Below are 13,691 nucleotides of genomic sequence, written 5' to 3' on the forward strand. Positions count from 1 at the left end.
ACAACCTGCTTCTGCAAAACTTCCCCTACAAATTGCTTCCACAAAGAAACCGATAGCTGCTGCATTGTCCACCCGCAAACCTCCTAGAAAATCACAAGTTGACTCTTTGAAAAAACAGTTGCCGCCCATATCTACTAGTCTATCCACCAGAAAACAACTCACCGAAAGGAAACCCGTAGTAATTCACCCCACAAAACCACAACCTGCTTTTCCCCTAGAAATTGCTTCCACAAAGAAATCGATAGCTACTGCATTGTCCACCCGCAACCCCCTAGAAAATCACAAGTTGACTCTTTGAAAAAACAGTCGCTGCCCGTATCTACTTGTTCATCCACCAGAAAACAAACCATTCTTACTGATAGGAAACCCGTAGTAACTCACCCCACAAAACCACAACCTGCTTCTGCAAAAGTCACCCTAAAAACTGCTTCTGCAAAAAACCCGATAGTTTTATCTACTAGTACAATTAGACCTCAGTGGAGGTTGTAGTGAGATCGCCGTTTACTACAAATATTATTCATTTGTCTAACACTCCATCATCATCATCATCATCATCATCATCATCATCATCATCATCATCGTACTCAGTATATCCCACCAATAGCAAAGCTATGGTAGGGTCTGAGGAGGGTAAGATGTAGACAGCTTTACCTCTACCCCATAGGGATAGAGAGACTGCTTCCGATGAGACCCCCGGCTCGATAGTAGTTTTGCATCAAGCCTTGGACATAAGGCACATAGCACTCAATCACCGGGACACCGGCTGTTTGGTGCATGTACCATTGTCTTTCTGCTATCAACGCCACCACATAATGCCTGATTAACCTTCCGCCACTTTTAACGTTATTTTCACGAGATTAGTAAAATAACGTTAAAATTAGTGCAATTTTACTTTTGCCCACCCGAGGGTTCACACATATATACATTATATGCGCGCACCGCAAGGTACTGAAATCATATTTGGTAATTTGACTTAGAAGCAGCAGCAAATGATACCGGGTAAGTCAACTTCTTTCTCTTAAATGCGAATCTGTATGCTTTTGGGATCTACTACTGATTGTTACCACTTTCATCTTTTTTCCAAAGTTGAAGTTTCATCATTTTATAGGTTTATTTCTTGTTTTAGTTAGGCCTTGCATGACTTTAAACAAAGAAGGCTGACAAAGGGTATAAATGTCATAAATTTGTTTGAATACGGGTATATTTGGTAGGTCAGTTTCTTGCTTTAGCTGGGCCTGCATGACTTTAGCTTTGACATGTTTTGATGTTGATTCTGGTGGGAAAGTGTCAAAATGATCATGTGCTACATATTTGTTATAGACATCAAGTTTCTCTACTTGGTTTTTGAGGGGTTCTGGCATTGTTTGTTTTCATTCTCATATTATTCTAGACTATAAGATTCTAGAACCTACTGGACTAGTGGTCACTTTGCTTTATATGTGCAATATCTTGGTGAGAATATTGGTATTACTTAGGGTTTGCATATTGTGTTGCTGGTGTACGTTGGATGTTACAGGTATAAGGGTTGTACTTCCTCTATCTATCTTGATGCAAAGAAGTCTGCAAATTACTCAAAAAGGTTAACTTTTTAGTGCGGATACAAGTGAGGACATAATTCTGGGGTCTACAACATATATTAGCAGGTCTTCACATTAAGATTCGGTGAGTTCTTTTAGTTTTTACTTTCTGTTTTACTTTAGCGTTTGTAGTGATCTGGTTTAAATTTTAACATGAATCGAGTTTGGGGGGTTTTAAACTTGACTATGAGATTGCAATTTTATGGTTTTCAACATTTTTAACTTTGTGATTCTTGAATATTATTTGGTATGTCTATTAATTTACAGAGGTTTCCTCCAAGCCTAGTATTCGTAAAAAAGGTTTATGCTCTTGTCAGTTTCTGGTTCAAAAGCAACCTGGCGGGTAATTATGTCAACTTTTTTTCTTAAGTCTAATTTATCTTCTATTCCTTGCATTTTAAACTTAGATACAATTTGACATCTAACTTTTGTGGACAACGTTTGAACAGGTTGAAGTTTTGAACCAATGATGAGAAGCACCGACATAAGGTGGCTGCATACGGTTTGCTGTCTTGTACATAATGCAGGCAGGGCAGGGCAGGGGGTGATATAGTTTGCGTTCTTAGATTACAAAGATAAGTTCATTTCTATGCTTAGTGACAGAATTAACTATCTCATTAATAATACACACAAGATTCAATTTTGTAACTTCGTTTGTTCTTGTTTACAGTGTGACTACTTGTACAAGAGAGGGAGCACTTTCAAAATTTCAGGTTTGCGCTTTGTTCCTTCTTAAAAGATTTTGTTGCATAATCAACAACTTCAATTGATCTTAGCATAGTTCACGAGTTTTGAAAAGTATTAATGTTTATTAATATACTATTTGCACCTTTGAGTTAATTGAAATTCTGGGCAGGGCTAATTTGTTTAGTTAGTTGATTTATTATGAGTATTTGTTCTATACATTAATGCAACAAATATTGTAGAATAGTCTATACATTAAGTTTACACCTAGGATTCTGTCTCCTTTTAAACTATTTTGTATTTTTTTTCAATTTAATCTCTGCTATATGTTTTCTTGTTTCTTATTCTACTTTTTTTAAGCCTGATCCTTGTTCCTTCTTGCATTTTTGAGTTATGGTGGTCTTCGCGAGCCTACAATTAACAAGCTTGAATTATCTCCCGGTGGAAGTTTTACAAAGGTATCCGTTATTTTGGTTTTTAAAGCCTTATATATGATCTGACTTCAAACTTTTGGTGGGAAACATTTGGACAGGTTGACATTTTTTAACCGAAGATGAGAAAAGCTTGAATGCAAAGATAGTTCATTTCTAATTTCTTACTTGGCTTAGCACCAAAACTAACTACCTCGTTTATAGTACATACAACGCATCCGCCCCCTAGAATTTTTAAAAGTTTTGGGGCCCGGAGCGAGAAAAAGTGGGCTCTCTAGAATATAAACTCTATCATACAAATCTCTCTGTTTTTTTTTAAAATGCCAACCCTAGGAATTGAACCCAAAACTTTTGGGTTCATAGAAGACTCTTTCCATTGCACAAGGTTCATTTTGTAGGTCTTTTTGTTTTACAATATATATATATATATATATATAGAGAGAGAGAGAGAGAGAGAGAGAGGTTCATTAGGGAACCACAAAAAGTGGGGAACCGGGAAACCATTGCCCAAACGAACTCCGATTGAACTTATTCTAGCGGCGTTGGAACCGGCTCGTCAAAATTTAACATATTTATAGCTAGGGTGTAGTTTTTGGGGTTTAGATTTTAGGGTTTAGTTTTTGGGGTTTAGATTTTAGGGTTTAGCTTAGGGTTTAGATTTTAGGGTTTAGCTTTAAGGTTTAGAAGTAGGGTCTAAGGTTTGGTTTCAACATATTTGGTTAAGGTTCGACAAGCCGGTTCCAACGTCGCTGGAATGAGTTCAATCGGAGTTTGTTTGGTCAATGGTTCCCTTGCTCCCCACTTTTTTGTGATTCCCCTAGTGAACCTCTCTCTCTCTCTCTCTCTCTCTCTCTCCCTATATATATATATATATATATATATAGATTTTATAGGTTTTAATAGAATACATATTTGATATATATTAGGATTGTAATTGTATTTATATTAGACTATGATTCTTGTATTTATTATCTATATAAGGAGATGAATGAAAGGAGAAACATTCAAGCCAAATATTATCTTTCATGGTATCATAGAGCAAGTCGATCCTTTTCCTTTTCTTCTCCCTAATCCTAACATCCCGTCTTCACCATCTTCTGTTATATTTTTTTTTTCTTTTTCTTCTTCTTCTTCTTCTTCTTCTTCTTCATCCATTCATCCATGGATTCTAAGCTACACCCTGCCGTTACCGTTTCCAATATTAAAACCTTCATCCCCATAACTCTAGATAATGAAACAGCCCCGTATGTCACTTGGTCCGAACTTTTCAGGATTCATTGCACAGCTTTTCAAGTTGCTCATCACCTGCAACCAAAACCATCGCCCACCACCTCCTCCTCCAGTACCGTTGTCGCCGATAACGAAGCCTGGAAACGTCTCGACGCCATTGTCTTGCAATGGATATATGACACTATCTCCATCGATCTCCTTCAAACCATCATCAAACCAAACACAACTGCCTATGATGCATGGAACACACTCGAAAACCTGTTCCAAGATAACAAACCGTCACGTGCTATTCACCTTCAACAAAAACTTACCAACACCAGGTTAGACAGTTTCAATGACATGGAAAGTTATTGCCGAGAAGTGAAGATTCTTTCTGATCAGTTGGCCAACGTTGATGCACCCCTATCAAACCAACAATTGGTTCTACAATTGTTAACCGGTCTTAATGAGCAATACGAGACCGTGGCCACCCTCTTGCAACAATCCATCCCCCTTCCTGATTTCAATGCAGCCCGGTCACGTTTATGTCAGGAAGCCACACGGAAAGCAACTCAAGCCGCTTATGCCGCTCAATTGGCTGGAACCGCACTTCAAGCATCAGCTCCAAAAGCCGAAGCGGCGCCACCGGAATCTTCTAACCGCCCGGAATACACTACTGATTGAGGGCGTGGACGTGGCCGTAGTCGGGGCAGGGGGCGCGGGCGTCAGAACTACGTCAGGGGTCGCGGGAACTTTTCTCCCAATCAACATAACCCGCAATCCTGGTCCAATTTTCCCATGAGTTTAACACCACAACAATGGATTCAATGGCAACAGTGGGCTGCAAATCCACCATGTCCTTATCCCACAACCTCTCGCCCACCTAACCTTAGCCAAGGTATTCTTGGTTCGCAGCCCGCTCAATCCTACACCGCTGGTTGTTTGTTAATGCATAACTTGGTCACAAAGGAACAAAGTTAGTGGAAAGTGAACGTGAGAATCAACCAAAAATAGATTGTGGAGAACATGGGTTACAAGCTACGTGGGTTGTCTTTTAATCTTTTGTTTTTTCCTATTTAAGCAAAGTGTCAGTTTGTTTTCTTATCATGCAACTTTTCAATTCAGTATTTTTCTTTCTTTGTAATCGTTTGAAGTTGAGAAATAAACACAGAAAATTGTCCCAAAGTTTGCTCTTGTTTGCTGCTGATAACCCTTCATTTGGTATCAGAGCGCTCAAGGTTTATGCCCAAATACCCGAAGTTTAACAACATGTCTGTCGCAAACACAAGTGTGCAGCCCCGAAAGAAGCCAGTTCAATTTCATTGCAAATCCCTACCACATGGTCCATCAAGATGGAAGCTGTCATGGATGCCCACGGGTTGTGGGATTCAGTCGAACCTCAGGCCGGTACGGCCGCTGACGAGAAGAAGAACAAAACAGCCCGAGCCTTCATTTTTCAAGCAATTCCCGAAGATGTCTTATTGTAGGTCGCAAAGAAGAAGACGGCGAGTGAAATTTGGGAGTCGTTGAAGACTTGGTACTTGGGTGCTGAACGAGTGCAGAAGGCGCGTCTGCACACACTTAAGCGAGAGTTCGACTCATTGAAGATGAAAGACGGTGAAAGCATTGATGACTTTACCGGGAAATTAAGTGGTATGATTTCCAAATTCAGTAGCCTTGGTGAGACGTTGGAAGAGAACATACTCGTAAGGAAATTACTTGATTCAGCCCCCGAAAAGTATCTTCAACTTGTTGCTTCTATAGAACAATGTTCAGACGTTGATTCGATGTTGTTCGAGGAGGCAATTGGTCGGCTGAAGGCGTACGAGGACCGGCTGAATCAACGAAAAGTGAACGTATCGGGAGACAATGGCTTGTTTTTTGCTCGAAACGATGGCCAACAAACCCAAAATGGAACTAGGAGAGGGTTCTCAAGCAGTGGGCGTCGCCGAGGCACGCATTCAGAGAGAGGCGGCCGGAGTGGGTCGCGGGGTAGAGGAATGTATCGTGGTAGAGGAGGCCACTGGAGTGGTGGTTCCAGCCGCGAATCGGCTGAGTCAAGTCGTAAACCACGAGACAAGAAACACATTACGTGTTTCAATTGCAACGAACAAGGCCATTTCGCGTCTGAATGTAAGGAAGAGAAGAAAGTTGAGGTGAATTTGGCGGAAAAACAAGAGGAAGACCCGGCTCTTTGGCTAACCATTCACGAACAGTCAGGTTCGATGGTCATGCTGAACGAGGAAGACGTACTTCCTCGTACACTCGAACACCCAAATGAAGTAGCACATGAAACCTGGTACCTTGATAGTGGAGCCAGTAATCACATGTCGGGTATGAAGAATTTGTTTGCAGAATTAGATGATAATGTGTCGGGTCAGGTAAGCTTTGGAGATGGGTCAAAGGTGCAGATTAAAGGCAAAGGTACGGTGTTGTTTAAATGTAAAGACGGTAGTCAAGTGGTGATTCCCGATGTTTACTATATTCCAGCCCTACATAGCAACATAATCAGTTTGGGACAGCTGACCGAAGTCGGATATGAGGTCAGAATGAAACACGGGTTCTTATGGGTGCTAGATGAAGCCGGGAAACTGGTAACCAAGGTGCAGCGGTCCAAGAACCGGCTGTACAAGGTGGCTCTCAAGACGATTCAGCCCGTTTGTTTGGCAGTGAAGATGGATGATGAAGCATGGGTTTGGCATGCAAGGGTTGGGCATGTGAACTTTGGTGTTCTTGACTTTATGGTGAAGAAGGGTTTAGTCAAAGGAATGCCTAACATACCATACCCGACCCAAGTATGTGACGGTTGTATGGTAGCCAAACAAACGCGCGAGTCTTCCCGAATGAAGCAAGTTGGAGAGCTAGCATGCCCCTAGAACTCGTACATGCAGACTTATGCGGCCCAATATCACCTGAAACGAAGGGAGGTAATCGGTATTTCCTATTAGTTGTTGATGATTATTGTCGCTATATGTGGGTTTATGTCATCAAGTCAAAAGACGAGGCACTAGACCTATTCAAACGGTTCAAGAACCAAGTCGAAGGAGATAGTAGTTATAAAGTCAGAAGGTTACGAACTGATCGCGGGGGCGAATATAACTCTCATGATTTCAACTTATTTTGTGAACAGGAAGGTATACAAAGGCAGAGAACGGAACCGTACTCCCCACAACAGAACGGCGTAGTCGAACGTCGTAACCGTACAATTCTTGAAGTCACGAGGTCTTTACTGAAATCTATGCAGGTGCCGGAAACATTGTGGGGGGAGGCGGTCCGACACGCCGTCTACATACTTAATCGAGTATCCACAAAGGGGTTCAAAAATAAAACACCGTATGAAGGCTGGAAGGGTCGTATTCCAACCTTGCACCATCTAAAGGTGTTTGGTTGTGTGGCTCATGTGAAGAAGATGCCGCCTCAGTTGACGAAATTAAGTGATCGAAGTTCAAAGATGATGTATCTAGGAGTTGAAGAGGGAAGTAAATCGTACAGGTTATTTAACCCTAGTTTGATGAAAATTTGTGTGGCACGTGATGTAATATTTGAGGAAAAGAGAAGATGGGTCTGGGATGAAGTCCAAAGGCAGGAGCCCAACGAAAGACCTGGTTGGGCTGTTATCCACTTTGATAATGACATGTCAAGTGAAGCCCACCACCATATACCTTTACCCTCAATCGATGAAGACCAACAACCAACTCATATTAACACGCCGTCACCTATCTCCACCTTGAACCAAACATCCTCAGCGGAGAGTCGAAACCAAGAGGTGGGTAATTCCAACTATGATCACACTCCACCTCAAGCATTATCAGAACTTTATGACGAAACCGAACCCATTGAAGAAGACATCGAAGAACTTTTATTCGCTGGGGAAAAACCAACCACGTTCAATGAAGCAGAAACAAGTGATGATTGGCAGCTAGCAATGAAAAGAGAAATGGAAGCGATCGAGAAAAATGAAACCTGGGTTCTTGTTGTTGATCCGGTAAAGGGACAGAAGGTAATTGGTTTGAAATGGGTATTTAAATTAAAGAAGGATGCTGAGGGTAAAACGGTCAAACACAAAGCCCGATTGGTCGCGAAGGGTTATGTACAGAAGAGAGGGGTTGATTTTGATGAAGCGTACGCACCGGTGGCCCGACTCGAAACCATTCATTTGCTGTTATCTATGGCAGCAAAGGAGGGTTGGTTTGTACATCATCTTGATGTCAAATCGGCTTTCTTGAACGGAATACTCAAAGAAGATGTGTTTGTTGCACAGCCGGATGGGTTCAAAGTAAAAGGGAAGGAACAAATGGTTTACAAACTCAATAAGGCGTTGTACGGGTTAAGTCAGGCGCCTAGGGCCTGGAAGGTTCGTCTTGACAAGACACTCAAAAGACTTAGCGTTTGTTCGATGTGCATCAGAACCTGCTGTGTACACTCTTAAGACACTGACATGCACCTTAATTGTTGGAGTGTATGTGGATGACCTCATAGTCACCGTAGCTGATGAAGTTGAGGTACAAAAATTCAAAATCAAGATGCAATCTATTTTTGAAATGACAGATCTTGGCAGGCTATCCTATTACCTCAGTATCGAGGTTGAACAAACTTGTGACGGGATCATGTTGAAGCAGTCAGGGTATGCGAAAAAAGTTCTACAATCGGTTGGGATTTGGAACTGTAACCCGTCACAGCAGCCCACTGAATACAAGTTCAACCTAACTAAAGATGAAGACGGAGTCGATGTAAACCCAACCAAATACCGTAAGATTATTGGTAGCCTCATGTATCTAATTCATACACGACCATACCTGGGTTATTCAGTTGGGGCAGCTAGTAGATATATGGAGAAGCCGAAAGAAAGTCACCACGCAGTTGTGAAACAGATACTAAGGTACTTGAAAGGTACTGTTAATTTCGGTTTAAAATATTCAAGGGGAGGAGACGGGAAACTGGTCGGGTTTAGTGACAGCAGTCACGGATCAGATTTGGATGATCGAAGGGGAACAACGGGTACTGTTTTCTACTTCTCGGGAAGCCCGATAACTTGGTTGTCGCAAAAGCAATGAACCGTGGCGCTTTCCTCCTGTGAAGCTGAGTTTATGGCTGCCACATCAGCAGTTTGCCAAGCCTTATGGCTGAGAAACCTTGTAAGTGAGCTAACAGGTGGAGAAGCTCAAAGAGTTAAGTTATTGGTGGATAACGTGTTTGCAATTGCGTTAATGAAAAACCCAATGTTCCATGGGCGAAGAAAACATATCAATATAAAGTATCACTTCATACGCGAGTGTGTGGAGCGAGATCAGATTCAAGTAGAACATGTGAGCGGGAAGCTTCAAAGGGCAGATATCCTAACCAAGGCTTTGGGGAGGATCAAGTTTACTGAGATGTGATCACTGTTAGGTGTTACTGAAGTTGGACCAAGTGAACATTAAAGGGGAGATTGTTGGTTAATGCATAACTTGGTCACAAAGGAACAAAGTTAGTGGAAAGTGAACGTGGGAATCAACCAAAAATAGATTGTGGAGAACATGGGTTACAAGCTACGTGGGTTGTCTTTTAATGTTTCGTTTTTTCCTATTTAAGCAAAGTGTCAGTTTGTTTTCTTATCATGCAACTTTTCAATTCAGTATTTTTCTTTCCTTGTAATCGTTTGAAGTTGAGAAATAAACACAGAAAATTGTCCCAAAGTTTGCTCTTGTTTGCTGCTGATAACCTTTCACCGGTTATACCCCGACTGACATTGATCAGGCTCTAAACACAATGTCACTATATCCACAGGAGCGTCCTTGGTATATGGATACTGGAGCAACGAACCACATGACAAACAACCCATGTAACTTCACTTCTTATTTTAATTCGGGTATTTTACGCAACATTATTGTTGGCAACGGCCACACTATGGTAATCGGACAAGGCAATCAAACCCTCTCGGCACCTTACCCACCTTTAAAACTAAACAATGTTCTTTTTGCACCCGACATAATTAAAAATCTGTTATCGGTTCGTCGGCTCACCACCGATAATCAAATTTCAATTGAATTTGACCCATATGGTTTTCTTGTGAAGGATCTCAAGACCAAGGCTCGTATCCTACGCAGCAATAGCTCTGGGGATCTCTATCCTTTAACTCCACAAGAACTATCCAAGATTCGCTCTCCTTCCAGTTTTACATCAATCTCTCAAGATATTTGGCATCAACGTGTGGGTCATCCCGGACCAACTTTATTACATTCTCTTAAAAAGTCGCCATTTATTGATTATGGAAAATTAAACAATAAACTTTGTCAACCTTGTGTGTTTGGAAAATTTACCAGACTTCCTTTTGTTAATTCTATTACTTCTACTTTTATGCCATTTGATATTATTCATAGTGATTTATGGACATCACCCGTAGTTAGCATCGGTGGTCACCGGTATTATATTTTATTTATTGATGACTATACAAATTTTTTATGGACCTACCCTCTTAGTCACAAATCCCAAGTTTTTTCAATTGTTACACTCTTTTCCAACTTAATTAACACACAATTTGAACGGCAAATTAAACAATTTCAATGTGACAATGGAAAGGAATACGCCAATTCTTCTTTCCAAAAATTTTTCCGCGCTACCGGCATGCTTTTTTGTTTTTCTTGCCCCTATACGTCATCTCAAAATGGTAAAGCGGAACGCACAATCCGCTCTATTAACAACATCATTCGCACACTTCTTGCTCAATCCCACCTACCTCATAACTTTTGGCACCACGCCTTAGAAATCGCTACTTATATCTTAAATATTCTTCCAAGCAAAAACCACAAATTTGCAACACCCACCCAGTTACTCTACAACCACATCCCGTCCTATGAACACCTTCGAGTGTTAGGTTGCCTCTGCTATCTGTTACTAACCCACACCACCATCCACAAACTACAAGCCCGTTCCAAACCTTGTGTTTTTCTTGGCTACCCGACACAACACAAAGGGTACAAATGCCTTGATTTATCAACACATAAAATAATTATGTGTCGTCATGTTCACTTTGATGAAACCATTTTTCTCTTTGCCAACTTAAACAAACCATCCATCCAATCTTATGATTTCCTTACAAATCATATCCATCCATCCTATTGGCCCCATGTACATAATATTACACACTCCACACCATCCTCATCCACACCCTCTACTACTTCTGTCCCGTCCCCAGCCCAAACTCAGCCCACCACTCCTCCACCATCACACACAACACAACCTCACAGCCCACCTAATTCACGGCCTATTCGGAATACCTATTCTCGTAGACCAAAGCCCGCGTCCCAACCCAATCCTCCAGAGTCACCTTCACCGCCAACTGACTCCACATCAAACTCTCCAGGCCCACTACCACCCGACCCATTACAGCCTTCCAATCAACCACCAACTAGCTCTAATCCACCTCCCACCCAACCATCCTCTCGGACAATCCGAACCCGATCCATGGACGGTATTGTTAAACCGAGAGAATTATTTAACCTGTCCTCTTCCTCTCTTGTCCCTATTCCCAAAAACCCAACCATTGCCTTGTCCACCCTGGAATGGCACAACGCCATGACAATTGAGTTCGATGCCCTTATTAAAATAAGACGTGGGAGTTAGTTCCGCGCCAACCGCATATGAATGTTATACGCAGTATGTGGTTATTTCGCCACAAATTTAAATCAGAAGGTTCATTAGAACGCTATAAATCGAGGTTGGTGTGTGATGGACGAAACCAACAGATTGGCGTGGATTGCGGTGAAACATTTAGTCCGGTTGTTAAGCCGGCTACCATTCGCACGGTCTTATCACTTGCTTTAGCTCAATCATGGCCAATACATCAACTTGATGTAACTAATGCGTTCCTACATGGTACGCTTCACGAGACTGTCTACATGTATCAACCTATGGGTTTTCGGCATCAACATTATCCGGATCATGTATGTCGTCTTAAAAAGTCTCTATATGGCCTTAAGCAAGCACCGCGTGCATGGTATCAACTGTTTACCGACTTTGTTTCTACTATGGGCTTCACACAAAGTAGGTGTGACAACTCCTTGTTTGTTTACCATCATGGTAATGATATCGCGTATCTGCTTATTTACGTGGATGATATCATTCTTACCACATCTTCGGATCACTTACGAGATACTTTAATGAGGACTTTGGGGAATGAATTTGCTATGAAGGATCTTGGTCCTCTTAGCTACTTTTTGGGCATTAACGTTTCTAGACATGGGAACCATATGTTTTTATCACAAAAGGCTTATGCTCATGATATAATCAATTGGGCTGGTATGAAAAATTGCAAATCGGTTCCCACACCCGTTGATACAAAGCCGAAGCTTAGTAACTATGATGATAAAGTCTTCGATGACCCAACACATTTCCGCAGCTTGGCTGGTGCTCTACAGTATCTCACATTTACCCGTCCGGATATTTCATACGCCGTACAACAGATTTGCATTCACATGCACTCGCCTAAAATTATCCATTGGCATGCTCTTACGCGTATTCTACGGTATCTACAGGGTACTGCTTCATATGGAATTACTCTTGGGCCCTCACATACTTTATCTCTACGTGCCTATACAGATGCCGACTGGGCTGGATGCCCTGACACGCGTCGCTCTACTTCTGGTTATTGTGTCTATCTTGGGGATAATATCATCTCCTGGTCTTCCAAACGTCCGTCAACTATTTCTCGATCCAGCGCAGAGGCTGAATATAGGGGTGTTGCTAACGTGGTGGCTGAAATATGTTGGCTACGAAATTTGTTATTAGAGCCACGTAAACCTTTGTCACATGCTACGTTAATTTATTGTGATAATGTCAGGGCCATCTACCTCTCGGGTAATCCGGTTCAGCACCAACGTACTAAGCACATTGAATTGGATATACACTTTGTTCGTGAACAAGTTCAGCGGGGAAAGGTTCGTATCGTACACGTACCCTCGCGGTACCAGATCGCAGATATCTTCACGAAAGGTCTCCCGAAGATTTTGTTTGATGACTTCCGCTCCAGTCTCAGCATACAACCTCCTCCTGCTTCGACTGCGGGGGTGTAATAGAATACATATTTGATATATATTAGGATTGTAATTGTATTTATATTAGACTATGATTCTTGTATTTATTATCTATATAAGGAGATGAATGAAAGGAGAAACATTCAAGCCAAATATTATCTTTCATAGTTTATTTCTTGTTTTAGTTAGGCCTTGCATGACTTTAAACAAAAAAGGCTGACAAATGGTATAAATGTCATAAATTTGTTTGAAAACGGGTATATTTGGTAGGTCAGTTTCTTGCTTTAGCTGGGCCTGCATGACTTTAGATTTGACATGTTTTGATGTTGATTCTGGAGGGAAAATTGTCAAAATGATCATGTGAATTATTACATAATTGTTTTAGACATCAAGTTTCTCTAATTTTTTTTTGGAGGGGGGGGGGGGCACTGTAAGTTTTTCTTTCTCATATTATTCTAGATTATAAATTTATAGAACCTATTGGACAAGTGCTCACTTTGCTTTATATGTGCATTATCTTGGTGAGAATTGGTATTACTTATGGTTTGCATATTGTTTTGCAGGTAGTCTGGTTGTTTCTCATGGGATTATTTTACACTTACCTCAGTGGGCGTTGTTGTATTGCTGGTGTATGTTGGATGTTATCAGGTATAAGAGTTGTACTTCCTCAATCTGTCTTGATGCATTCAAGTCTGCAAATTACTCAAAAAGGTAACATTTTAGTGCAGATACAAGTGAGGACATAATTTTAGGGTCTACATACATATATATATATATAT

At 41.2% G+C, this 13,691-nt stretch overlaps 1 protein-coding gene and 1 long non-coding RNA gene across 2 annotated transcripts in view; both read left to right on the top strand.

Moving 5' to 3' along the window:
- Positions 1–13,691, top strand: part of LOC143583363 (cleavage and polyadenylation specificity factor subunit 1-like) — a 32,940-nt gene that overhangs the window by 15,281 nt on the left and 3,968 nt on the right. The window lies entirely within an intron of this gene.
- LOC143583364 (uncharacterized) lies at positions 1,657–3,540 on the top strand. Its single transcript, XR_013144156.1, has 5 exons — positions 1,657–1,708; positions 1,847–1,920; positions 2,027–2,290; positions 2,653–2,719; positions 2,794–3,540. It is a non-coding gene; the product is annotated as an uncharacterized LOC143583364 (long non-coding RNA).

This window comes from Bidens hawaiensis, unplaced genomic scaffold, assembly GCF_021521415.1.
Source record: "Bidens hawaiensis isolate Kalapana, Puna unplaced genomic scaffold, B.hawaiensis_p1.1 tig00032369_1, whole genome shotgun sequence".
Lineage (NCBI taxonomy): Eukaryota > Viridiplantae > Streptophyta > Magnoliopsida > Asterales > Asteraceae > Bidens > Bidens hawaiensis.